This window comes from Theropithecus gelada, chromosome 5 (assembly GCF_003255815.1).
Source record: "Theropithecus gelada isolate Dixy chromosome 5, Tgel_1.0, whole genome shotgun sequence".
NCBI lineage: Eukaryota > Metazoa > Chordata > Mammalia > Primates > Cercopithecidae > Theropithecus > Theropithecus gelada.
This window is the reverse complement of record NC_037672.1, coordinates 20,471,832-20,495,389: the sequence shown is the minus strand read 5'-3', so window position 1 is coordinate 20,495,389 and position 23,558 is coordinate 20,471,832. Positions and strand designations below refer to the sequence as shown.

The following is a 23,558-nucleotide window of genomic DNA, read 5'->3' as shown; positions in this document are numbered from 1 at the left end:
GCTGGGACTACAGGTGCCCACCACCACGCCCGGCTAGTTTTTTTTTTATTTTTTAGTAGAGACGGGGTTTCACCATATTAGCCAGCATGGTCTCGATCTCCTGATCTTGTAATCTGCCCACGTCAGCCTCCCAAAGTGCTGAGATTACAGGCGTGAGCCACTGCGCCCGGCCCTATATGATGTATGTTTTTAAAGTTATTTCTAGTTTCTTTTACTCTGATCATTAATTTTTTTCTTTTCCTTTGATTTATTTTTATTGTATCACAGAAAGATTTTCCTGATTTTTCTACCTCCACTCCTTTGCCTCCTTCTTTCATTCTTTCTTTCTATTATACTACTCTTAACTTCCTAGTTTTTAACCAGGAAAGCCTATCCCATAGATACCAACCACACTCAGAAAGAGACAGTCTAATCCTCTATTTCCAGAAATAGGTGTGCTCTACTTCAGAGCAGATGTCTCGTGTGAGAGTTGCAGGATGGCCTCAGAGGGTGCCACATGTGCAGTAAAACCAATGGCTATGTGCCTTTAAGATCGCTCCATGGAACTGACTCCAGAGTTTGCTTCTCAATGATGAAGACCCCTTTCCCAGAATATGCCCATAGGCGTCCTAAAATGGATTCCTGACTTCTCAGCTGTTTTGGTGGGTTTTAAAATGCATGTCTGTAAGAGATTTAGATGATATATATTTAGATTTAGATTATACACATGTAAGCCATAAATATATAAATTTATCTATATCAACTTAAATTATATATATAGCTTAAATGTGTATATTTAAGCTATAATGTATAATTTTAATTTAATGTAATTTTAATGTAGTGTAATTTTATTTTATATGTAATATATATTTGATTTAATATACATTAAGTAGAAGCTATATTATAGATTAATTTAAGCTATATGTATTTTATATATGTGTGTGTATATATAGCTCAATATTTAAGGGTTTATTTTCCCTTTATCTTTCCAGCTGGGAGGAGGGAAATAGTCTAGTGAAGGTAGGGGTGCATTCATTTTCTCCTAGCTTTGGAACTGCTATTAAGCTGTTGAGCTTGTTTGACCAGAAAATTCTTTCTGGCCTGGTTTTACACCCTGGAAGTTTGTACAGCATATGCCTAAATACTTGTGTCTTTCATGTCAAGAGGCATGTTGTCTGCATGAATAAAATTCACTCTCTAATAATCTTTTCAGTTTAGATTCATTCTACTCAACTAAACACTGAATTGATTTTTTCTGACCAGCAGAATTTATTTTTTATTTTTTATTTTTTTGAGATGGAGTCTCACTCTCTCACCCAGGCTGGAGTGCAGTGGTGAGATCTCAGCTCACTGCAACCTCCGTCTCCTGAGTTTAAGTTTTTGCCTCAGCCTCTTGCATAGCTGGTATTACAGGTGCATCCTACCACACCTGGCTAATTTTTTTTTTCTTTTTTCTTTTTTGTATTTTTAGTAGAGACAGGGTTTCACCATTTGGCCAGGCTGCTTGAACACCTGACCTCAGGTGATCTGCCCACTTCGACCTCCCACAGTGCTGGGCTTACAGGCATGAGCCATTGCACTAGCCTGGCCACCAGATTAAATGAAAGTGTTGATGGGCCCTACCTGGATCCATTGAGGAATAGAAGAATTGTTTCCCTGTAAAATATTTGTCTAGAGACACATGTAAATAAATACATGGAACATTTCTTACCACATACACTTATGAGAACATGCAGGTCATATTTAAGGGTACTACCTGGACAACATGAAGAGGTTTTGAGATTATTTTAGGGTTAGTGTATATTCATGTCTTAGTTATCTATTACCACATAATAAGTTACCTCAAAATTTAGTGGCTTAAAACAACAATAAGCATTTAGTATCTCACAACTCTTCTGTGGATCAGGAATTCAGGAACTTAATTGTGTTCTTCTGGCCAGGGGTCTCTCATGAGGTTGCCACGTAAAGGCTTTAGAGAGTCTGCATTCATGATCAAAGTAGCTCATTTATATGGCCAGTTGGTGCTGGCTGACGGCAGGAGGTCTTAGCTTCTCTCCATGTGAACTGCTCCATAAGGCTGCTTGAATGTCGTCATGCGTAGTGGCCCACAGAGACTGAACCAAGAGAACAAACAAGGCAGAAGCTAAGATTTCTTTGATAACCCAGCCTCTGATGACACATGCTGCCATTTCTACAATGTCTTGTTGGTTAACACATATCAGCCCTATTGAATGTGGTAGTAGGCTGTCCAAGGGCATGGGTATAAGAGGCTGGCTCATGTTGGGGGCATGACTGCAACAGTATACCATAATGAATACACTGAATTGTGGAAGAAATATCAATTACTCCCTCATTTTCCAACTTGGTTGAGTGGCTGCTAATCCAACAGGTACTCAAGATTAGACTGATGCAACCAGGGTCTCAGAATATTAACAGGGCCTTTTTCTCTCTACATACCTTTGAACAGCCTACTTATGTGTTCTTTCCCTGACGTCTATTAAAACTAAGAACTATATTACCTCTATTAAAAGGAAGATTTTTCTGATATCCCCAAGTCAGGTTACAACTCCTCTGTTTCTGCATAATACTCTTTACATAGTGCTTCTTATAACTTGCACTTAACACATTGCATTGTGATTACTTTGCCCTCTATCAAGCTGCCCGCTGTGCTTGAAGCCATTGGCTTGGATTAAAAATGACAGTATTATTGAAGATTTTGCTGAATTAATCAGCTTTGATTTTGCATGTCCATTTCTGCCCCATCTGTTTAATGAATAATTGATCTGTCAAACAGAATACTAGCTTTTTATTAAATAGCCATATCATATTAGATGCCAAAGTAGAGTATGCCAATGCAGCTTAATTGTTTTCATCAAATGCATTGTCTCTTTAATTAAATTAAGTATCCACTCCAGACAACTGAAAAAGCCAGACATCTTTAAAATTCCGTGATTCAATGACTTGAGGGTTCAACCCCAACCAGTGCAATTTCTTTTGAGATGGAGTCTTGCTATATTGCCCAGACTAGTTTCAAACTTCTGGGCTCAAGTGATTCCCCAGCCTCAGCCTCCTGAGTAGCTGGGACTACAGGCATCTGCCACCGAGTGTGATGTTATTAACATCCCAGTTTTCTATACAAAAACTTTGTTTCTTTTTCACTTTGATGGCATACTGTGGAATGCAACCCAGCTCCATTTGTTCAGTGCACATAATATTTCAATGATGCTGTATTCTAACAACCAATTTCAGCCGAAAATGAAATAAAACAGAAAAACCTCCTTTTTCTAAAAAAAATCAATCTTTTTTCCTACTACAACATAAATAAAATGAAAGTGGAACATTCAATTCTAACTCTGAGTTGACAGGCGTATATCCTACACTTTGAGGCATTGTTATTAAAAAGGCAATAATGTCTTCACTTTAATGGGTTATTGGCTGTTCTAAAGTCTGTCTCATAACTCAGAAAAAGTTAAACCATTGAGAAAAGGGAAAACATGCAGTTTCTCTAAGTTTATCTTACTGAGAATGCAAACAGTGATCCTAATCTTTATCTTAACATGTAATGCTTGGAGGCATTGGATTCTTCCATGGTTGATCTTGTACCCTTCTGTCTCTCTAACTATACCTCCAGGCTTGAGTTGGTCCAACAAAAGCCTAGTGACACTGAAGAATGTTATCCCCCACCCCTCCAAAAACTGTATGGTACGTCTGTATAGCTGTTCATGGGATTACAGAATGAAGAGTGAAAGCACCTCTCGCCACGATGAAAGGGAAAAAACAAACAAGCAAACAAAAAAACCCCTTAAACCAGGTGAAGAGATAGAGTTGATATTGGGGGCTATATATTTGTCTTCATCAATGTTAACAAACCAAGGCGTGACACTGTTAATTCCTTAATTACTCACTGATACAATTTGGCTGTGTCCCCACCCAAATCTCGTCTTAAATTGTAATCTCCATAATCCCCATGTATCTAGGGAGATGCTTGGTGGTAGGTGATTGGATCATGGAGGTGGCTTCCCCCCATGCTGTTCTTGAGAAAGTGAGTGAGTTCTCGTAAGATCTGATGGTTTTATAAGTGTCTCTTCTCCCTTCACTTCTCTTCTTCTCTGTCTCACCTGCTGTCATCCAATATAAAAACACATGCACACACATGTTTATTGTGGCACTGTTCACAATAGCAGGGTCTTGGAACCAACCCAAATGCCCATCAATGATAGACTGGATAAAGAAAATGTGTCACATATACACCATGGAATACTATGCAGCCATAAAAAAGGATGAGTTCATGTCCTTTGTAGGGACATGGAAGAAGCTGGAAACCATCATTCTCAGCAAACTAACACAAGAACAGAAAACCGAACACCACATGTTCTCACTCATAAGTGGGAGCTGAACAATGAGAACACCTGGACACAGGGAGGAGAACATCACACACTGGGGCCTATCGGGGGTGGGGGACTAGGGGAGGGATAGCATTAGGAGAAATATCTAATGCAGATGATGAGTTTATGGGTGCAGTAAATCCCCATGGCACATGTATACCTATGTAACAAACCTGCACGTTCTGCACATGTACTCCAGAGCTTAAAGTATAATTAAAAAAAAAAAAGATGTACCTCTTTCCCTTTCACCATGTTTGTAAGTTTCCTGAGGCCTCACCAGCAATGCAGAACTGTGAGTCAATTAAACCTCTTCCTTTTATAAATTATCCAGTCTCGGGTTTTTCTTTGTAGCGATATGAAAATGTATGAATATACTCATTTACACAAATGACTTCATATTCTTACTAGTGTTTTTATGTATTCTGATATATGTATTTAATTTCTTAGAGCTAAAATCCCTAATGTGAATTTTGATTGTGTTTTTCCTCTGTGTTATGGGCCGAATTGTGTCATCCTCCCCCATAAAAAGAAAGATTATTATATGTTCCAGTACCTCAAATGCAACCATATTTGTATAATGGGACTTACAGAGTTAAATTGAATTGAAGTCATTAGTGTGGACCCTCAGCCAGTATCACTGCTCTCCTCATAAGAAGATAAAATTTGGATACAGACATGTAAATAAGGAAAACAATGTGAAGACAAAGGGAGAAGACTGACCATCTTCAAGCCAAGGAGAAAAGTCTAGAATAGATCCTTCCTCATAGTCTGCAGAAGTAACCTATCCCACTGACACCTTGATCTTGGACTTCTAGCCTCCAGAACTATGTGAAAATAAATTTCTGCTGATTTATTCACTCAGTCTGTAGTGTTTTGTTATAGTAGCCATAGCAAGCTTATAAATTGCCCTAAGGGTATGACCTGTTATAACCTGCCACTGAAAAGTAGTTCATAGTCAAAATGGTTTTATAATCTAAAGACAGCAGGAGAAGTATCCCTAAGATAGCAGGAGAAGTATCTCCTAAATATAACAGTTTCTGCCTGATTCCAGAATATCAGAGTATGTTTGACAAGAATATTCCTGGTGTGGCATGAGGAATAGTAGAAATGAGATAATATTTCAATTCAGATAGTATTCGATCTTCAGCAGCATCAAGACATTCACCTAATAAAATCTATCTTACAAGGATTTGTGAGTATTATATGTGATAACCACAAGAATACCTAGATTAACACAGTATTAGCACATAGTAGGGTGCTCACTACATGTTCGTGTTCTCCCATCAGTTTGTAATCAAGTAGAACTCGCAGATTATTTTTCTGCTGTTCTTTTACCTCACTAGTCTGTGTCCCTAATTTAAGGAAGAAACCTTCATCTCTTTTCTCTATTTTCTCTATTTTCCATGAGGATATCTTCTTAAGAAATATCATCTTCACTGTGATTACTTGTTGCTCTAATTTTTAAAGATTCCCCTTCAAATCTAGTCCTAGCAAATTTTTCTATCTTCAGAGGCGTCTGAATTAATGAGTATGCCCTGTAGTCAGCAATTCAGATCTTTGATTAAAAATAGACATACAGGCTGTCCTTGTTTTGCACAGAACCATATTAACTATAACTCATGCGAAGTGAAGAATTGGTCAGTATGAATGAATTCGTTTAACATAATGCTGGTACTGTGCAAAGCATGGACTACCTGTAAGATGTAAAGAGATGCCCTTCAATTTATTTCCCTATATTGTGGTTGACCAATACATAATATCAGTATGCCTTATTCAAACACACATCCATACAATACATACACAGAAACACACCCATACTTTTATTCAAAATGTATTTTTCTCATTATTCACAAGCATATACTTGCTTTTCTATTTACTTGAAATGATTTCTCCTATCCATTCCTGTGCCTCCTATTAAACTCCCTGTATACTTCAAAGTTCAAATTGAACATAATCTCTTGGAGGTCTTTTACTAAATTCTCCCAGGAAAGTCAGTTTATCTCTCATCAGTTCTTCTAGTACTTTCAGTATCTCTTAATATGGATGAAATGGACCACCTTTGGCTGGTCAGTGATGAGGCTACATTTTGGCTGTGAGGAAGCACCACCTACCTCCAGTCTATGTGCTCCGGGTGATTTGTTTTCAATTGCTGCATTCTTGGAGTACATTTGGGCCTGTTCATTACAGACTGTTCAAGGATGCTAAAAGAGATGCCCAGCCATATGCCTTGATTTTCTTTGAGAGCTGGGGAGTCTGTGGGAGAAAATTAGAAGCAAAAAGTTCAGACATATGTAGACCTAATGACCCTGATGGCTGGAGTACAAGAGGCAGTGCTTGACTGACTAATGTTCTGCAATGATGCCTACACCTTAATCTCTAGATTATATGAGTATTGTATATTACATGGCAAAAAAGACCTGGCAGATGTGATGAAGGCTATGGACCTCAGTATGGGGGATTATCCTGGTGGCCCCAGTGTAATCACATGAATTCTTAAAAGCAGAAGAGGAGTACAGAAGAGTCAGAGAAGTGTGATGTGAGAAGGACTCAGCCACCATTGCTGCCTTTGAAAACGGAGGAAGGAGACACAAGCCAAGGAATGCAGGTAATTTCTAGAATCTGAGAATGGTCCTTAGCTGACATCAAAGAAATGTGGATCTCAATTGCACAGCACAAGGAACTAAGCTCAGCCAGCAGCCTGAATGAGCAAGAACAAAGACATTCCTCTAGAGCTTTCAGAAAGTAAGGCAGCCCTGCAGACACATGTATATCAGGTTTGTGAGATCATAAACAGAGACGTGGCAGTGACCACTGGACTTCTGACCTACAGAAAATGTGAGACAATAAATTTGTGTTTCTTTAAGCTTCTAAGGTTGTGGTAATTAGTAATGGAAGAATACAGAGGGAATAGAAAGGGAATATAGAGTAGAAAGGGAAATGTCTGTAATAAGGACCATCATGAAAAAAACAAAACAATAAAGCTTTTAAGAGAAAAGCACCATGAGTAAAAGTCTTGCAGAGCAGGGCAAGCCTTAGCATCCGGGCCTGAATTAGAACCTGGAAGATATCCCAAGAACCTTGAATATCTGTATGCATATGTCACCTGCAGCATCTCAGCTCCCCAATTCTCAGGAGCCTGTTTATCTTGTGAAGAAGATGATTGTGGAACAATGGAAATCGCTGTGTTCCTAGGGAGTCCACCAGCTGTGCTATGTGACTATGTTCCAAAAAATCTAGGATAAGCATAGGTTTTTCTGTGACCTGTAAGAAAAGGAGGCAGATGCAAGTTGGAGAGACCAGCAGTACCGTGGACAGTGGCTTGAATGGCATCTTAGGCCTACTTAATGCTAGACTTCAAAGGAGCAGGACTAAGAAAACTGGCAGAGCTGCAGATAAACATTATGCTTATATGTGAGAAGCTCTCCCCATGCAAGGATTCCCGGAGTGAATGAATGGCTGGGGAGATCCTGGGATCAAAGCAGGTGCTTTCGAATAGTGTCCACCTGATTTGATCCTGGGATCTCCTGAACTATTCATTCACTTTGGGAATTTGGAGTGTAGACATGTTAGGAAGCATTTGTAAGTATCTATTCTTGATAACTGCAGTCAAATTCTCCTAAGTCTGAAGCTTGTAGGCATTCATCATATATTTAATAATTTTATCTTCTATCTTGGTAAAGTAGATGGACATCGGAATTGTTCATTTTAATTGAGTACTTGTGCAGTTCTAAGCACATTTCATAAATTAACACATTATTCCTTAGAAGAACCTTCTGAGATAGGCATTATTCACTGTGGTTTACAATTGAGGAAACTGAGGCATGGAGAGACTGTATCATTAGCCCACAGTTGCATAGTTAGTATGTGGTGGCATTGGGATTGAATCTAGACAATATGGTTCCAAACACCATGTTTCTCACAGCTGTTGTGATAGACAGAATGAAAGCACCCCAAGGTGGCCACATCTAAATTCATGGACCCTACTAATATATTTTGCTACATGGCAAAGAAAAATAAGGTTGTTAATTTTTGACATTGAGATAGGCAGATTTTCCTGGGTTATATGTGGGGAACCCACGAAATCACAAGGGTCCTAAGGAGTGGAGGAGTGAGTCAGAGGGAAGATTGGAGTAATATGATGTGAGAACTCAATTCACCATTGATGGCTTTCGACATGGAAGGCATGCACAAGCCAGAGAATGCTGAAAAACAGGTCAGGAGTTTGTGACCAGCCTGGCCAACATGGTGAAACCCCATCTCTACTAAAAATACAAAAATTAGCCGGATTTAGTGATGCCCAGCTACTCAGGAGGCTGAAGCAGGAGAATCGATTGAACCCAGGAGGCAGAGGTTGAAATTGAGCCGAGATTGTGCCATTGCATTCCAGCCTGAGCAACAGAGCAAGACTCCGTCTCAAAAAAAAAAAAAAACAAAAACAAACAAACAAAAAAAACCACAGAAACTAACTCTTCCCTAGAGCATTGGGAAAGCAACACAGGCCTGCTGACACCTTGATTTCAGTCCAGTGAGACCCACATCAGACTTCTGACCTCTAGAGCTAGAAGGTAATACATTTGCAATTTTGGAAGCCACTAAGTTTGTGGTAATTTGGTACAGCAGCAATAGAAAATTAATGACTCTGCTGACTACTGTTCGGATTCTCAGAAAGATAACTGTCTTCCTCTCCATCCATCCTCAATGATATGTTAAAAGGATCCTGTTTGCCACACATATCGAGTCTCAATGTTATTTTCCTATCGCCACCACCACCTTCACTCTCTGATCAAATTATGACTATTTAGAAATTATGAAGCTGCCATTGCCAGAAATATCCTTTCTCTGAGTTTCCATATCTGTATGGCCACCACCCCAAGCTGCCCTCCAAATAATGTAATTCTCTCTCTGGCTATCTAGGCGTGGGTTCAACTCCCCAGTAAGATTGTTCAGAGTACTGAATTTAATGCTTAAGGCATTTCTCATTCTTTCTACATATTTTTTCCTGTCCCAAGAGAAAACAACAGAAGGAAGGAAACCTATCAGCCACTATTTCTAAGACAACAGAGGATGGTTTTTTTTTCTGTTGGGGAGAAGACTCCCTCAACTTCCATCGAACTCAGAGTGACTAACTCCTCCTCCCACCCCATTTTTTAGATGGTGGTCAGGGAATGGTTAACTATCTTTGTTTACATGTGAAAACCAATTTAGTTTTAGCCAATAAAATAACCATTGTAGGCCAGGCATGGTGGCTCATGCCTGTAATCCCAGCACTTTGGGAGGCCGAGGCGGGTGACCACCTGAGGTTAGGAGTTCGAGACCAGCCTGGCCCACATAGTGAAACCCCATCTCTATTAAAAATACAAAAATTAGCGGGATGTGGTGGCAGGCACTTGTAGTACCAGCTACTCTGAAGGCTGAGGCAGGAGAATCGCTTGAACCTGGGAGGCAAAGGTTGCAGTGAGCCGAGATCACACCACTTCACTCCAGCCTGGGTGACAGAGCAAGACTCCGTCTCAAAAAAAAAAAAAAAAAAAAAAGGTTGTATAAAGGAATATTAAAAATAGAATGTTTTGAGATTGGGCATATTGGTCTCACCCTAGAAGCTTTATGACAGAGCAAGGCACAAGAATGAAGCATCCAATGATCTTCAATAAGGACTCACTTTAAAAATGTACTTGCCTTGCCTCATTGACTTTGAGGAGGAGCCTATAGCCTCCAAGGAAAGTTTATGTACCTTTGAGCCATAGTGTTTGTTAGCCTTTTCCAATCTGCCAAGAGTGAAAATGAGGATCTCAGGAGTCTGCTATTTCTGACAGCGTCTACAGCAAACCGATGGCATTGTCCCTTGGAATGGCTAGTGTTCATGTTTATGTCATCCTTGGTCTCCTAGCTTCTGAGCCATAGGTCAATAGTTTTACTCATTTCAATGTGGACTACACTTGTATTTTAGTGACCAGCCCAGCAAGAATTCCACCAAAGAAGGCTTGCCGTTCTACTCCCAGAAACACCCCAGCGTCCTTTAAAGTTCAGAAACGCCAAAGGAACAACACTTTCACTAGACTAACTGTCCCTTTACACTGAAAATGTCCTAATACATTTGGAAACCTAAAGCAAAGTAATCTGACCTCTTGGAGGCTTTTGAAATAATTGGTCAAAGTGAGAAAGATGTTCCACTCAGCTACTTTACTTTTCTAGTTTGTCTTCCAATATCTTTGTCCCACAGTGACTTTCAAAAGAATTGCTTGAATTTGTCTAAATTTAGTGTACCAAAAAAAGGATATCAAATCTCATCCTAACTTCTTCAGACAAATAGCATCCAATTTATATTTTTCAGAGGTCGTCCATGTAAAAGTTGGCCTTATCTTAAATATAGCCAATCTATGAAACTCTGTATGGAAATAAAAGATTAATGAAGGTTATTTTTTACTCTTAAACAAAAATTTCCAATAGCAAATAATCCTGCAATTTGCCAAGGTCCCATTTATACCTGCCATTTGAGGAGCAAAAGATATTGTGCTAAACAAGATAGAGGTGGTGTTACTTTATATTACTGTATTACAATGTTTAATATGTCTTTTATACTGAAATCACATAACCCTAAGTAAAAATTCTGGTTCCTAAAATTATTAGCTGAGCAAACATGGTCAGGGTACTTAAATTCCTTTACCCCTTTTTCTGGAGTTTCTTTATCTATAAGTGGATAGCAAGAGCAACTACCACATAGGATGATTTACATACAGCAAAAAGTAGGCATTCATCTGGTTCTCTTAGGTTTCTAAATAATTTATTGGTCTTTAAGCAAAGGACTCCACATCTGCATTGCAACAGTAGATACTACCATTTCATTAGAACTAATTATGTGTAGTAATAGAAGGTATATTATTCAAAAATTAATATATTTTACTTCATTTTGAGGTAATTCTCTAACTTAATCAAACTTTTTTATTCACTAAATAATTTTTATAAAAGTAAAACCTAAAATTTATAATCGATGAATGAAAAAAAATCTTAGATTTCCCATTACTGAGCAGAAGTCTACTAAAATTTCAACTTAAAATCACAAGTCTATCAGTTACTTGATTATATTATATTTTGATTAAAATATATTTTAAACTACAATACAAGACTATTACTCTACTAGATTAAATTTGTTTAAGCATCCCAGAAGCAAAAATTGCCTAAATGTGCAAATCCTTAGACGTGAGAATCCAGTTCTATAATTTCAAATATTATAGTTTTGATTTTGTTGAATCTTTTTGTTTGTAATTTTTCATCTGGGATTGAAAGACACATCGCTAGTCAGGCAGGTCATTAGCATTAATTTAACTGGGGTTATTTTTATCATTGCTACTTACTTTTAATTTTCTTAAGATTGGAAGATTCATGGCCACTCAGGCAATTGCCTTTCCAAATAACAGAAGTTGGACCCAGTGATTTTAGCTTGGCCGGTAAGGTACCTGGAGCTGCAGATATTGTGGGCTTCAAAATTTTCAAAAGTAATTGGCCTCTTAGTTTATGAAATGTAATATCTTGTCTGCTTTCATTTCTCAACCAGCTAAAACATTTGACTGGATTTTGCACTTTTTTCTTTGCATTTAAAGTCTTACATCCTTTCTCTATTTCCTTGCTTTCCTCCCTTCTTTCCTTTCTTTCTTCTTTCTCCTCTTCCTCCTCTTTTTCTTTCCCACACAGTCTTGCAAATACTCAAAAAGTCTGAATAAACTTTAACGATCTCTATGATCTCTTATGGCTTTATGTGACTTGCAGATACAACTTCACTTCAAGGTCATTTTACAGACACAGCAGAGGATTCAAAACACAAAATTTAGAAAACTAGAGCAACTGCAACGTTAGTAAATAAATGCTCAAATAGGCTTATTCATCCATGTAATGAAGGAATGATAAAACATGTTTTAAAGCTCTTTGGCAAAATCAGCAGAGGAGAGAAATAATCATGAGTCTTATAAGTATTGTTAAAAGTTGTTTTTTCCCCCCAGAAGAAATACATTGGATAAAACTGCCAAAAAGGCATAGATAATCAAAACTGAATAGATATGTAGATGCAAGCAAATACTTAAGATTTATAGGAATGTATATAAACATGGACATTATATCTTATTCATTAGTGTTTCATAAAATTTTAAATGGCAAAATTCAAATTCAATGATTAGTTTCCCAGAATCTTTATTTCTTTAATTAAGAAGAGACTTAAAGTACCTCCCTTGAACTAAGCATTATATTTGAATTGCTTTGTACTCCTCCTTCTTTATTACCTATCAATTTAGGTAAGTACAGTTACAGGCATACGTAAATAAAAAAGATGAGTACCCACAGCTACAGTTGCAGCTACAATTGTTGCATCAGCAGTAAATTACCAAATGTATTTAAAATATATTCTGAGCAATATAAGGATTAATTATATGTAATTTATTTGAATCATTGTACTTGAGGATTGTTCATACTTTACGTGTGTGTATCTTTCTATACATGTGAAAAGTCAACACACACACATACAATGAGAGACTTGAGTTCAGCTTATTTATTAGTCTTAAGGCTACATCACTCTGATCATCACTGTTCTCACATCTTATCTATACTCTGGTATGGGCAGCAGCAGATTTATTTGTTCTTTCAGGATACATTTATTGAGTATCTACTGCCCCTGGAGAACCATGTTATATGCAGAGGATCCTGAGTTGAATAAGATTCAGCCTTTACTCCAAGGAGGTCTAATTTGGGAGAAGGGCATGCAAGCAAATAATTATGAAGCAATTTGATGCTGTAATGAGACATGGAGTAAGGCAAACCTAGATGTGATCAGTGCTGTTTGGGGTGAAGGAGGACTTCTCAGCAGAAGAGTTATTTGAACTAAGTGTTGAAGAATATTCTAGAGCCTAGCAGGTAGTCAGTGCCCAAGGTTGAAGAAGCTTATTTGAAGCAGAAGGAACAATGTAAACAAAGCCATTGAGACATTCAACAAATGCTTATTGAACTAGTGTTCTGTGCCAGGAAATGGTGTGCTTACAATTGAGTGGGGGAGGGGCATGACTATATTAGTAAACTAATTAATTCAGTTGATTTTGCTAAGTGAGAGATGGCATGAAGAAAATAATGCACAGTAAAGTAACAAAGAAATATGGGGAGGACACTCAGCGTTTGATAGTGTGGTCAAGGAGAGCTTCTCCGAGGAGGTGACAATTGAGTCCTGAATAAGGAGTAAGAACCAGCCATGCATAAGCATGAAGGAAAAGGTACAGAAAGGTTCTGAGAGCAAAGTTCCTAAAGCAGAAATGAGCTTTGCTCATGTGAAGATCAGGAAGGTCAGTTTGGTTGGAGTGATTTGAAAGAGTGGGACGATGGAAGGAGAGGAGGGACAGAGGGTAGGCAGGAATCAGATCATAGAAGACCTTATAGACCAATGGATGGAATGTGAACATCTATCCAGTGCAGCAGGAAGCCACTGGAGAGCCAAACAGAGGACTGACATGGTCTTATTATTTTATCAAAATTAACTTAGGGGGTTGGGTGGAGGACATGTTTAGGGGATGAGAAAGGGGAAAGGTGAGTCTCTTACAGAGGTGCAGAAAAAACATGATGGTGACTTAAGTTGGAGTGGTCAAGGCCAGAAGCAGAACAGCACATTTGGGACACTGTAAGTACTTATTATAGCTGGATATATATATAATTTTGATTGTATACATGGAATGAGATGGAGATGGAGATTAGTTGGGATAAATTGGCAGTCTCCAGGTTATAAATGCATTTTTTAATTGCATAGTTGTTGAAATTGATTATTTTGGCAATGTGAAAACATTGAAGTGTTTTAAGGAGAAAAGAAAAGCAATGGCATAATCAGGTTTGGTTTTATGACAGTTTGGACTGCAGCAATGTGAAGAAGGAATTGAGAGGAGGGAGATTAGAGCTAGGAAGCCCAGATAGAACTCTAGGACACTGGTGCCTGTGAGAACGGTTGGGGGATTAAATGAAGGGATGTGTGGTAAGCATAAAGGGATCTAGGATGACATCCACTTTTTGTTGTTGTTGTTTGTTTAACGTTAGTGACTGGATTAGTGATGGCACCCATTAGTAAGATTTTTTTAAATGGCAAAAGGGGATCAGGTTTGTGTTTGTGATATTGGATTTGGGATCTTTGTGGGGTTTGCAAGGGGAGATGTCTATTAGCCAGTAGCTGAGCAAGGAGAGATGAGTCTAGGCTAGAAATCCAATTTTATAGATGTAGTAAGGAGCTCATACTCATACACAAGTATTCATGATGGAAATGAAATGCAGTATGGGTATTGGAGGATGTCTATCCAAGTGTCAAGTCAGAGGAAGAGCTCACAACCATGGAGAAATCAAAAGTGTTATAAACACATGCAGAGCATGAGTGTTCACCAGTACTAGGTCAGGATTCTAGGCATGGCTGGAAAATAAGAAGAGCTTTAAGAGAAGTTGATTAGTGGATACAAGTATACACAGTTATATAGGAGAAATGATAACTGGTATTCAACTGATCAGTAGGATGACTACAGTTTATGCTAATCTATTGTACATTTCAAAATAGCTAGAAGAGAATAATTTGAATATTTCTCAAATAAAAAAGATATTTAAGGTGATGAATAACCCAATTACACCAATTTATACATTATATGAATGTATCAAATAATCACATGTACCCCCAAAATATGTACATCTATTATGCATCAATTAAAAAATTAAAACTTTAGTTCTATACAGATTTAAAATCTTAATAATGTCCGTAATTAAGAAAGTATGGGCAGCTTTGTTCCAAATTTAAATTGTTTTGGATCAAGGATCATCTAGGTACAAAATACAAGAGACTGTTACAAGTTGATATTAAGTGAACATTTTGGCCCAGTGTAAAAGCTTTTGTATTGTTTACCTGCTTTAGGGAGGAAGCCATACCTCAGCATCACCAAGCCTGGCCCTTTCAGTGGACCGAGTAGGAGGACTTGGTTAGCAGAGGGAGTAAGGGAATGAAGAAAGAGGCAGTTTGAAACAGTTTTATTTACATCAATATTTCTTAAGATGTGATCTGAGGACAACCTGCAACAGAATCACTAAGGATTTTTGTTGAAAACGATATTTATTACTGAATCCGACCCAGGTCTATTGAATCAAAATCCCTGAGAATGGGGCTGTGCCTCTATTGTCATCAAGTCATATATTTAGTACTCCCTACAACTTCCTTTGGGCCTGCCCCCAATGTTTATAGGTTATCTCCAAACCCTGTCTTCTTAAACTCAATTCTGCTGGCATCCAGAGTGATTCACCTTTGGTAGGTAAACAAAGTAAGTTAATACAGAATACAGCAGTTAGCTTGGCCAGAGCGAGTCTGCTCAGAACAATTATTGAGCTCACACCTAAAATACAGATCTGAACTAGTAAAAGCCAACCCCTAGAATTCACTTTGTAGTAGAAGCAGCAAAGGGACAGCGTTGCCACTTGGATTACTTACTGTGGTAGTATTTTGCTCTCAAGCTTACCCCTAATTTTGTAATTTTATGTTTGCATATAAAAAAGTCAATACATTTATGGTACTTAACACAGTCTGTGGTACCTATTAAGTACGTAATACCTGGTAGTTGTTATTATTTTTTTCGTTCTTATTTTTGTTACCATTTCATTTTGGGGGGGAAGTTGTGAAACTGGAAATTAATTGATTTAAGGAAATTCTGAAATTATAGTAGCATAAAAATAATAAATCATAATTATTATAATAGAAACTTAATTTTAAAAAGACTCTTGGTTATTGATTCCCTTTCTAAGACAGGGAAGTAATCGGCATCAAAAGGTTATACAGACTGAAAAATAATTTTTAAAAATGTGCATTAATGTTCAAAATGTATTCTTTGTTTTAATACGTGAAATGGGAGGAGGATTCAAAGCAGAACATAGGAGGCAGGAGAACATTTCCTGAAGGGTCCCCGTCTCCACACAGTAGCTAAGTGAACAGAGGAGGAATAGTGTTGCAAGGATGCTCAAATCAAGATCTGAAGAATGTTGACAGAGAAACAATAATCCAGCTGTAGGACTGCAGCGATGATACAGTTAATCAAACGCATCAACTTCATAAAGGATTTTTGTTGAAAATGATATTTATTACTGAATCCGACCCAGGTCTACTAAATCAAAATCCCTGAGAATGGGGCTGTGCCTCTATTGTCATCAAGTCATATATTTAGTACTCCCTGCAACTTCCTTTGGGCCTGCCCCCAATGTTTATAGGTACATATGAACATATGAACAACTTCATATGTTCTGAGATGTCTGTTCCCTGAAGACAAGTCTAATAATATAATCCTAACCTGATGTGTCTTCCAGCAGTCATAATGTGGCTCTGTTTAATGGGAAATCAACTAGAAGGATATTTGCATTTGGAATTGGAAACTGTGGAAAGGCATGGAGATAAACTGAAAATTCATACATTGGATGACTTGGGAGACCCCACTGGTGCATGAATGCAAAAGAACCAGGGTGCTGATGTGTAGATGTTGCAAATATTTACTTTTCTTAGTTAAGAATTTTTAGGTAAAAAATCTCAGAGCTTTTTGGGGGGAAGCACTGTCTAAATAAAGCAGATGCAAGAAAACAGTGAAATAGTGTCTTTAGAATTAGAGAGGCTCTGTGAGGGATTAATGAGTTGACTTTCTCACCATCATACCCTCATCATCAATCATAGGAGTTGATAAACCCCAGGCCAAATCCAGTCTGTTGCCTGCCTGGTTTTGTAAATAAAGTTTTATTGGCACATAACCACTCTCATTTTTTACATATCTCCTACAGCTAGTTTTTTACTACAACTGCAGAGTTGAGTATTGCATCAGAGACTACATGACTTGCAAAGCCTAAAATATGTACTATCTGGTGCTTTACAAAGTTTTCTGACCCTGATCTTGCATACAGCCTGGCATAAACTAAGAGTTCAATAATTCTTCAGTGAACTTAAATTGTATGTTCTCTACACACCCTGGTCAAGCTGATTAACTTTTGAGACTCAGTTATCCCCAGTGCTAAAATGGTCGTAAAATCAATCTTACAAAATTGTTGCATGTAGTAAGTACTTGGAACACTGTTTATGCATAAAACACAATATTACATTCTTCCTTGTTCTCTCCTTTCATTTAATGGTAACATGTGCTGCTTTAATCCAGAATAGTCAATGGCATGCTCACTAGTGATTTTACAGCTTTCTGTATTTTCAGACATACCAAAATAATTTACCCTCCCAATTGAATCAACAGTTCATAATTATTCATTACTCTCTTAAGATGAATTTTTTTCTTTTGTCTTCTGTTACATTTTTCTTTCTCTCCTTTATAGCTAGATACGTGTTTTCCTATAAATCAAACAAGTCCTCTTTTTATTTTTATATTTACCACTGGGGAACTAATTCATTTTATTTCTCTGGAAAAAACACAATATCCTAAAAACCTGCATTGTCTGGATGCTTTGCTATTAAAGTAGTAAAAACAGCATGGTAGTATATTTTAAGAAAATGTCCTCAATCCTGTAATTTTGGGTCATCCCCAATCTGCCAACTCTTTTTGAATGAATACAGTAGACCTAGGCTCCAAGGCAGGTGTAGATAATGAAAGGACCAATCAAAGAAAGCACTTTTCTTTTATACCTTGGGAAAGCCAATGAACTGAAGGAAAGTGGCTTTGATGGCAGAATTTGGTGATGTGCCCTTCCCCTCAGCTTTCTGAGACAAGCCTGGCTTTCATCCTATGCTAATTTTGAAACAGGAAGGCACTTCTATCTAGAACATTGTGTGAAGACATTCATGGGTGTATTAGTCCGTTTTCACACTGCTGATAAAGACATGCCCGAGACTGGGTGATTTATAAAGAAAAAGAGATTTAACAGACTCATAGTTGCACGTGGCTGGGAAAGCCTCATGATTATGGCCGAAGGTGAAAAGCACATCTTACATGGTGGCAGACAAGAAAGAAAAGAGACCAAGTGAAAGTGGTTTCCCCTTATAAAACCATCAGATCTTCTGAGAATTATTCACTACCACAGAAACAGGATGGGGGAAACCACTCCCATGATGCAATTATCTCCCACCAGGTCCCTCCCACAACATGTGGGAATTATGGGAGCTACAATTCAAGATGAGATTTGAGTGGGGACACAGCCAAACCATACCAATGAACAATATTTTATCAAAGGTGTTGTAGGTGGGACGGCTTCACATTCACCACCATCACCCCCGTGATGTTTCACTTGACAAAACCCCGTGAAATATTTATTTTCTCCTCAGTCTCCGCAGGCTTCAGATAGATAACCCATCCTCCACTGCTTCTCCATCTCCTCGGAGGGTGGTTTCCACTTCCAAATCTTCTGCCTGGAATGCAATTCCTCTCCATTTCTTCTTTACAAATATCTTGGTCCTTTCCCAGCTTTTAGCTCCACACCTGGTACCTGCAGTGGCTGTTTAATATGATCTTAAGTAAGGTTTTACTGAGGGGGAAGATGCGGTTTGTACTAAGCAAACAAAAGATCTTCCCCTGCTCTGGCCCCATTATTCTAACAAGAGTAATTCAGGTTTATAAATAGCATCAATAACAAAAGCTTCTTTCTTCTTATTCCCTGGCTCAAAGCCAGGTGGAGGCAAGCTTTGTTTTTGTTCTTTTTTTTTGTTTTTATTTTTTCCTCCTGGGAAGGTAGATGGAGATAGGAAGGGGGGATTTCAAAACAATGCACACACAATTTGATTTGACTATGACTTTAGCAACATTCCAAGTTAAGAAAGACAATATCTTTATTCCAAGTTATGAAGGTCAACTTCTAAAAGCAACAGCAGAAATAAAAATGCAGTTTTAACAGTTGTTACCATTTACAGAGTCAATAGACTTCTTGTAACATATATATAAATGTGTGTATTCATATGTTACAAGAAGCTTTAATAAAAATTGCTTTTGAAGTCCAATTATGGTCTACTGAAATATTTGTCCATTAGAATTCATCCAAATAGTTGAACATTTTTATTATAAATGGCAAAATATAAATATTAATTGAATTGGTATAATTATAAGCCAATTTGCCTTATGACAAAAGTAGCCTTAATGTCTATTTGGAATTCTATGCGATACAGACCATTGTGTTAAACAAGAAACAGAGAATGAAAGCCGAACAATTAGGAGAGTTGGGCCATGATACAAGGCGTCGGTTGTACTAAGGACAAACTAACTGCTTACTAATACAAATTTGGGGATTTATTGAAGTAACAATCCTCAACACCTTCTCTGCGCTTCAACACAAGTTGCTCTGGAAAGCAGGAGATTTCAAGTGGCCCCTGAAGCCGCTCTGTTTCATTTCTCACATGCCCCTGGGGATTCTCACTGATCCACCACCTAGGATAGGATTGAGGCTGAACAGAGAAGTCAGCACATGGTAGGTTCCCAGTAAATATTTTTTCAGGGACTAGATGATACTATTTAGGTTGGTGCAAAAGTAATTGTGGTTCTGTAATGACCAGTGATGATGAGCTTTTTTTCACATGTTTATTGGTTGCATAAACCACAGTGAGATACCATATCATGCCAGTTAGAAGGGTAATCATTAAAAAGTCAGGAAACAACAGATGCCAGAGAAGATGTGGAGAAATAGGAACACTTTTACACTGTCGGTGGGAGTGTAAATTAGTTTAAGCATTGTGGACGACAGTGTGGCATTCCTCAAGGATCTGGAACCAGAAATACCATTTGACCCAGCAATCCCATTACTGGGTATATACCCAAAGAATTATAAATCATTCTGCTATAAAGACACACATGTTTACTGTAGCACTGTTCACAATAGCAAAGACTTGGAACCAACCCAAATGCCCATCAATGATGGACTGGATAAAGAAAATGTGGCACATATACACCATGGAATACTATGCAGCCATAAAAGAGAATGAGTTCATGTACTATGCAGGGACATGGACGAAGCTGTAAATCGTTATTCTCAGCAAACTATTACAGGAACAGAAAACCAAACACCTCATGTTCTCATGAACTCCTAAGTGGGAGTTGAACAGTTAGAACACATGGACACAGAGAGGGGAACATCACACACCGGGGCCTGTCAGAGAGTTGGGGGCAAGGGTAGGGATAGCATTAGGACAAATACCTAATGTATGTAGGACTTAAAACCTAGATGACAGGTTGATGGGTGCAGCAAACCACCATGGCACATGTATACCTATGTAACAAACCTGCATGTTCTGCACATGTACCCCAGAACTTAAAGTATAAAAAGTATAATCAATTTTTTTAAAAAAGTAACTGCACTTTTTGCCATTACTTTTCATGACCAAAACCACAGTTACTTTTGCACCAACATGATATTCCAAATGGAATATGCCAAATGTTGATTCTAAATATTAATATTCCAAATTGAAGGAAACCTTGAGACAGTATACTTCCATTGTGCAATTGCACATTTGTTTAGTTTTCTAATTGTATTGTTGTTAAGGTAATGAACCCTGGAGCCAGATGGCCTAGGTTTAATTCCCAGTTCCAACATGTTTAACTATATATTTCTAGGGAAGTTGGTTACCTGCTTGTGCCTCAATTTACTCATCTGTAAAATGGAAACAACAGCAGTACCTACTTCATTGGATTGTTGTGAGGATGATGTGAAGTGATACGTATTATATACTTAAAATAATTCTGGGCCCATAGTTAGATCTACATAAATGTTATTATTTCCTGTGTTTTCCATCCCATGTTATAAATGTATTAGTCTGATTAGGATTAACCATGCTGGGCCCCTAAATTAACCCTGAGTTTTCAGTTCCTTCAAGCAACAAAAGTCTATTCCTCATTCGTGGCTCACGTCTAGTGCTGGATAGTGGGGAGCTGAATTCTGCATGATTAACAGTCAGTCTATGCTGAGGGTGTCTCCCCCATTTTGGAAAAACACGATGCAGAATATATGGCTTCTTGAGTCTCTAGGCAAGTGTTTGCTGGAAAGTCTTGCACCAGCAATTACATACTGTAGCTTGAAAATGACAAGCTTTACTTCCACTCAGAGCTTGGTGGTCAGTGTCAGTCACATGGCCCCACCTAGTTGTAAAAGGAGTGTGAGCAGATCAGTCAGTGTCATTGCTCTGATGAGCCAACTCCCATATGTTAATTGTGTTTAACTCTATTTCTGATCTTTTACGACCCGTATCCTATTCATCTTTATTCCTCTCCCCCGACCAGTGTCTAAATAAATGTTTCTCAAAGAAAGAAGGAAGGAAGAAATGTAGGAGGGAAGGAGGCTTGCCTTATCTTTGGAAACTCAACTATTGAGGTAGATATATGCAACAGCCAGAAAACTGAAACAAAACAAAACAAAACAACCACAGCAAAAGAACCTCGGACATTACAAAAGAATGAGCTACTTTAAAAACTGGGTTTACCTGACCGAAACAGAAGACTCAGAGAGTGAATATTGTCAACCAACATTTGATATACTCGACTCAGGAATAAATCTGTCACATAAACTAATATGCATCTATGAACAGAAGAAGGGAGCAATGATAGTTTTTTTTTTCTGTAATAGAAGCTAAAAGTTCCTCTTCTGAATATTCATTCTTCCCAGTGTTAAGTGTTAGTACTCTTTCAATTCTTGTTGAGCCTCACTTAAGACTCTTTTGTTCCATAAATAGATAACTCTTCAAAACCTAAAACCATTTCATACCAAAAGCCTGAATTAGACATTATTTGTATGCTGTCCTTCTTACTTCTAAAAGGGAAAGTGAAGAGAGAGTTAGAGATAGGACGAATTAACTAGGAGTCGAAATGCTGGCCCAATGTCAGTCTTAGATACATTACCCAGTTATCCATCTCCTTACTCAAAAACAAAAATCTATTCAAAGTTACAATCCAATGAAAACAGTTATTTGGAATCTAGAATTCCTAATACTACCTTAATTTCCCTCCACTTATTAATTTGTAAGCTTTTAAAAAAATGATATAAAGTTGGTGGAACTCTTGTGATTCAAGAGGCACAATGGAGAGAGGATAGAGAAAGAAAAGGAAATTAAAACTTTTAAACCCTACTCTGTATGGACATGACATATGCAGGGAATTCAGTGTATTGGTAAAAGCAAAGCTTCTAGACCAGATTGTCTGGGCTCGTATTCCAACGTTCATGCTTATTAGCCATATTACCTTATGAAATGTGCTTAATCACTTTCTGCATTCCTTTATTTAGCTCTAAAATAATGGGAACAGCAGTAACTACCTCACAAGGTTAAATGAAGATTAGATTAGTTATTATACACAAAGTGCTTATTTTAGTGTCTGGCACATAGTATGTGCTCAATAAATATTGCTTCTGGTTACTGGGATGTTTAACTATGTGGTTTGTACAGATTTATGTCATTTTATATCTGAATGTGAAGGTTAGGCATTTTGTTCAGGGTCACAGAGCTAAGGGAAAAGCTGGCAGAATTAAAACTCAGCTAACTTCAAGCCTTGGGTTTTTGTGGTGTACCAGGGACCTTGGTGCTAATGAGAAGGCCAAGAATGAAGTCAGGAAAAGTGTGTAGTACTGGTTTCTGGGACCGGCGTATATTTTTTTTCTTAATGGACTTTATATTTTAGAGGAGTTTTAGTTCAAAAAAATTGAGAAAAAAGAATAGAGAGTTCCCGTATATCCCCTAACCCCACACACGCACACCTCTACCACTGTCAACTTCACACCCCACAGTGGTATATTTGTTAAAAACGATGACTCTGCATTGACAAATAATTATCGCCTAGTCCATAGTTTACATTAGGTTTCACTCTTGGCGTCATACATCCTGTGCATTTTAACAGAGGTGTAATGATACCATTGTAGTATCATACAGAAACTTTTTACTGCCCTAAAAATCCCGTGTGCTCTGCCTATTTTTCTCTTGTGCCCTTGTGACCCATTGCAACCACTGATCTTTTTCCTGTCTTTATCATTTTTGCCTTTTCTAGAATGTCATGTAGTTGGAATCATGGAATCTATGGCCTTTTCAGCTTGGCTTTCCCCACTTAGTGTACACATTTAAGGTTTCTCCTTATGAAGCCATGTCTTTTCATGACTTGATAGCTTATTTGTTTTACATGCTGAAAATAGTCCATTGTGTAGCCATACCTCAGTTTAATTATTCATTCACCAACAGAAACATATGTTGGTTGCTTTTCAGTTTTGGCAATT

The 23,558-nt window shown here is 37.9% G+C and overlaps 1 protein-coding gene and 1 long non-coding RNA gene across 5 annotated transcripts in view; one reads left to right on the top strand and one right to left on the bottom strand.

Annotated features, from left to right (window-relative positions):
• KCNIP4 (potassium voltage-gated channel interacting protein 4) overlaps window positions 1-23,558 on the top strand; it is a 1,213,657-nt gene that overhangs the window by 333,727 nt on the left and 856,372 nt on the right. The gene's annotated exons all lie outside the window — the stretch shown is intronic.
• LOC112624550 overlaps window positions 1,706-23,558 on the bottom strand; it is a 37,960-nt gene continuing 16,107 nt past the window's right edge. The window contains exons 2-3 of the long non-coding RNA XR_003119422.1: window positions 6,476-6,617; window positions 1,706-2,093 (exon numbers count right to left, since the gene is read on the bottom strand). This is a non-coding gene — a long non-coding RNA (uncharacterized LOC112624550). The remainder of the gene's footprint in view (window positions 2,094-6,475; window positions 6,618-23,558) is intronic.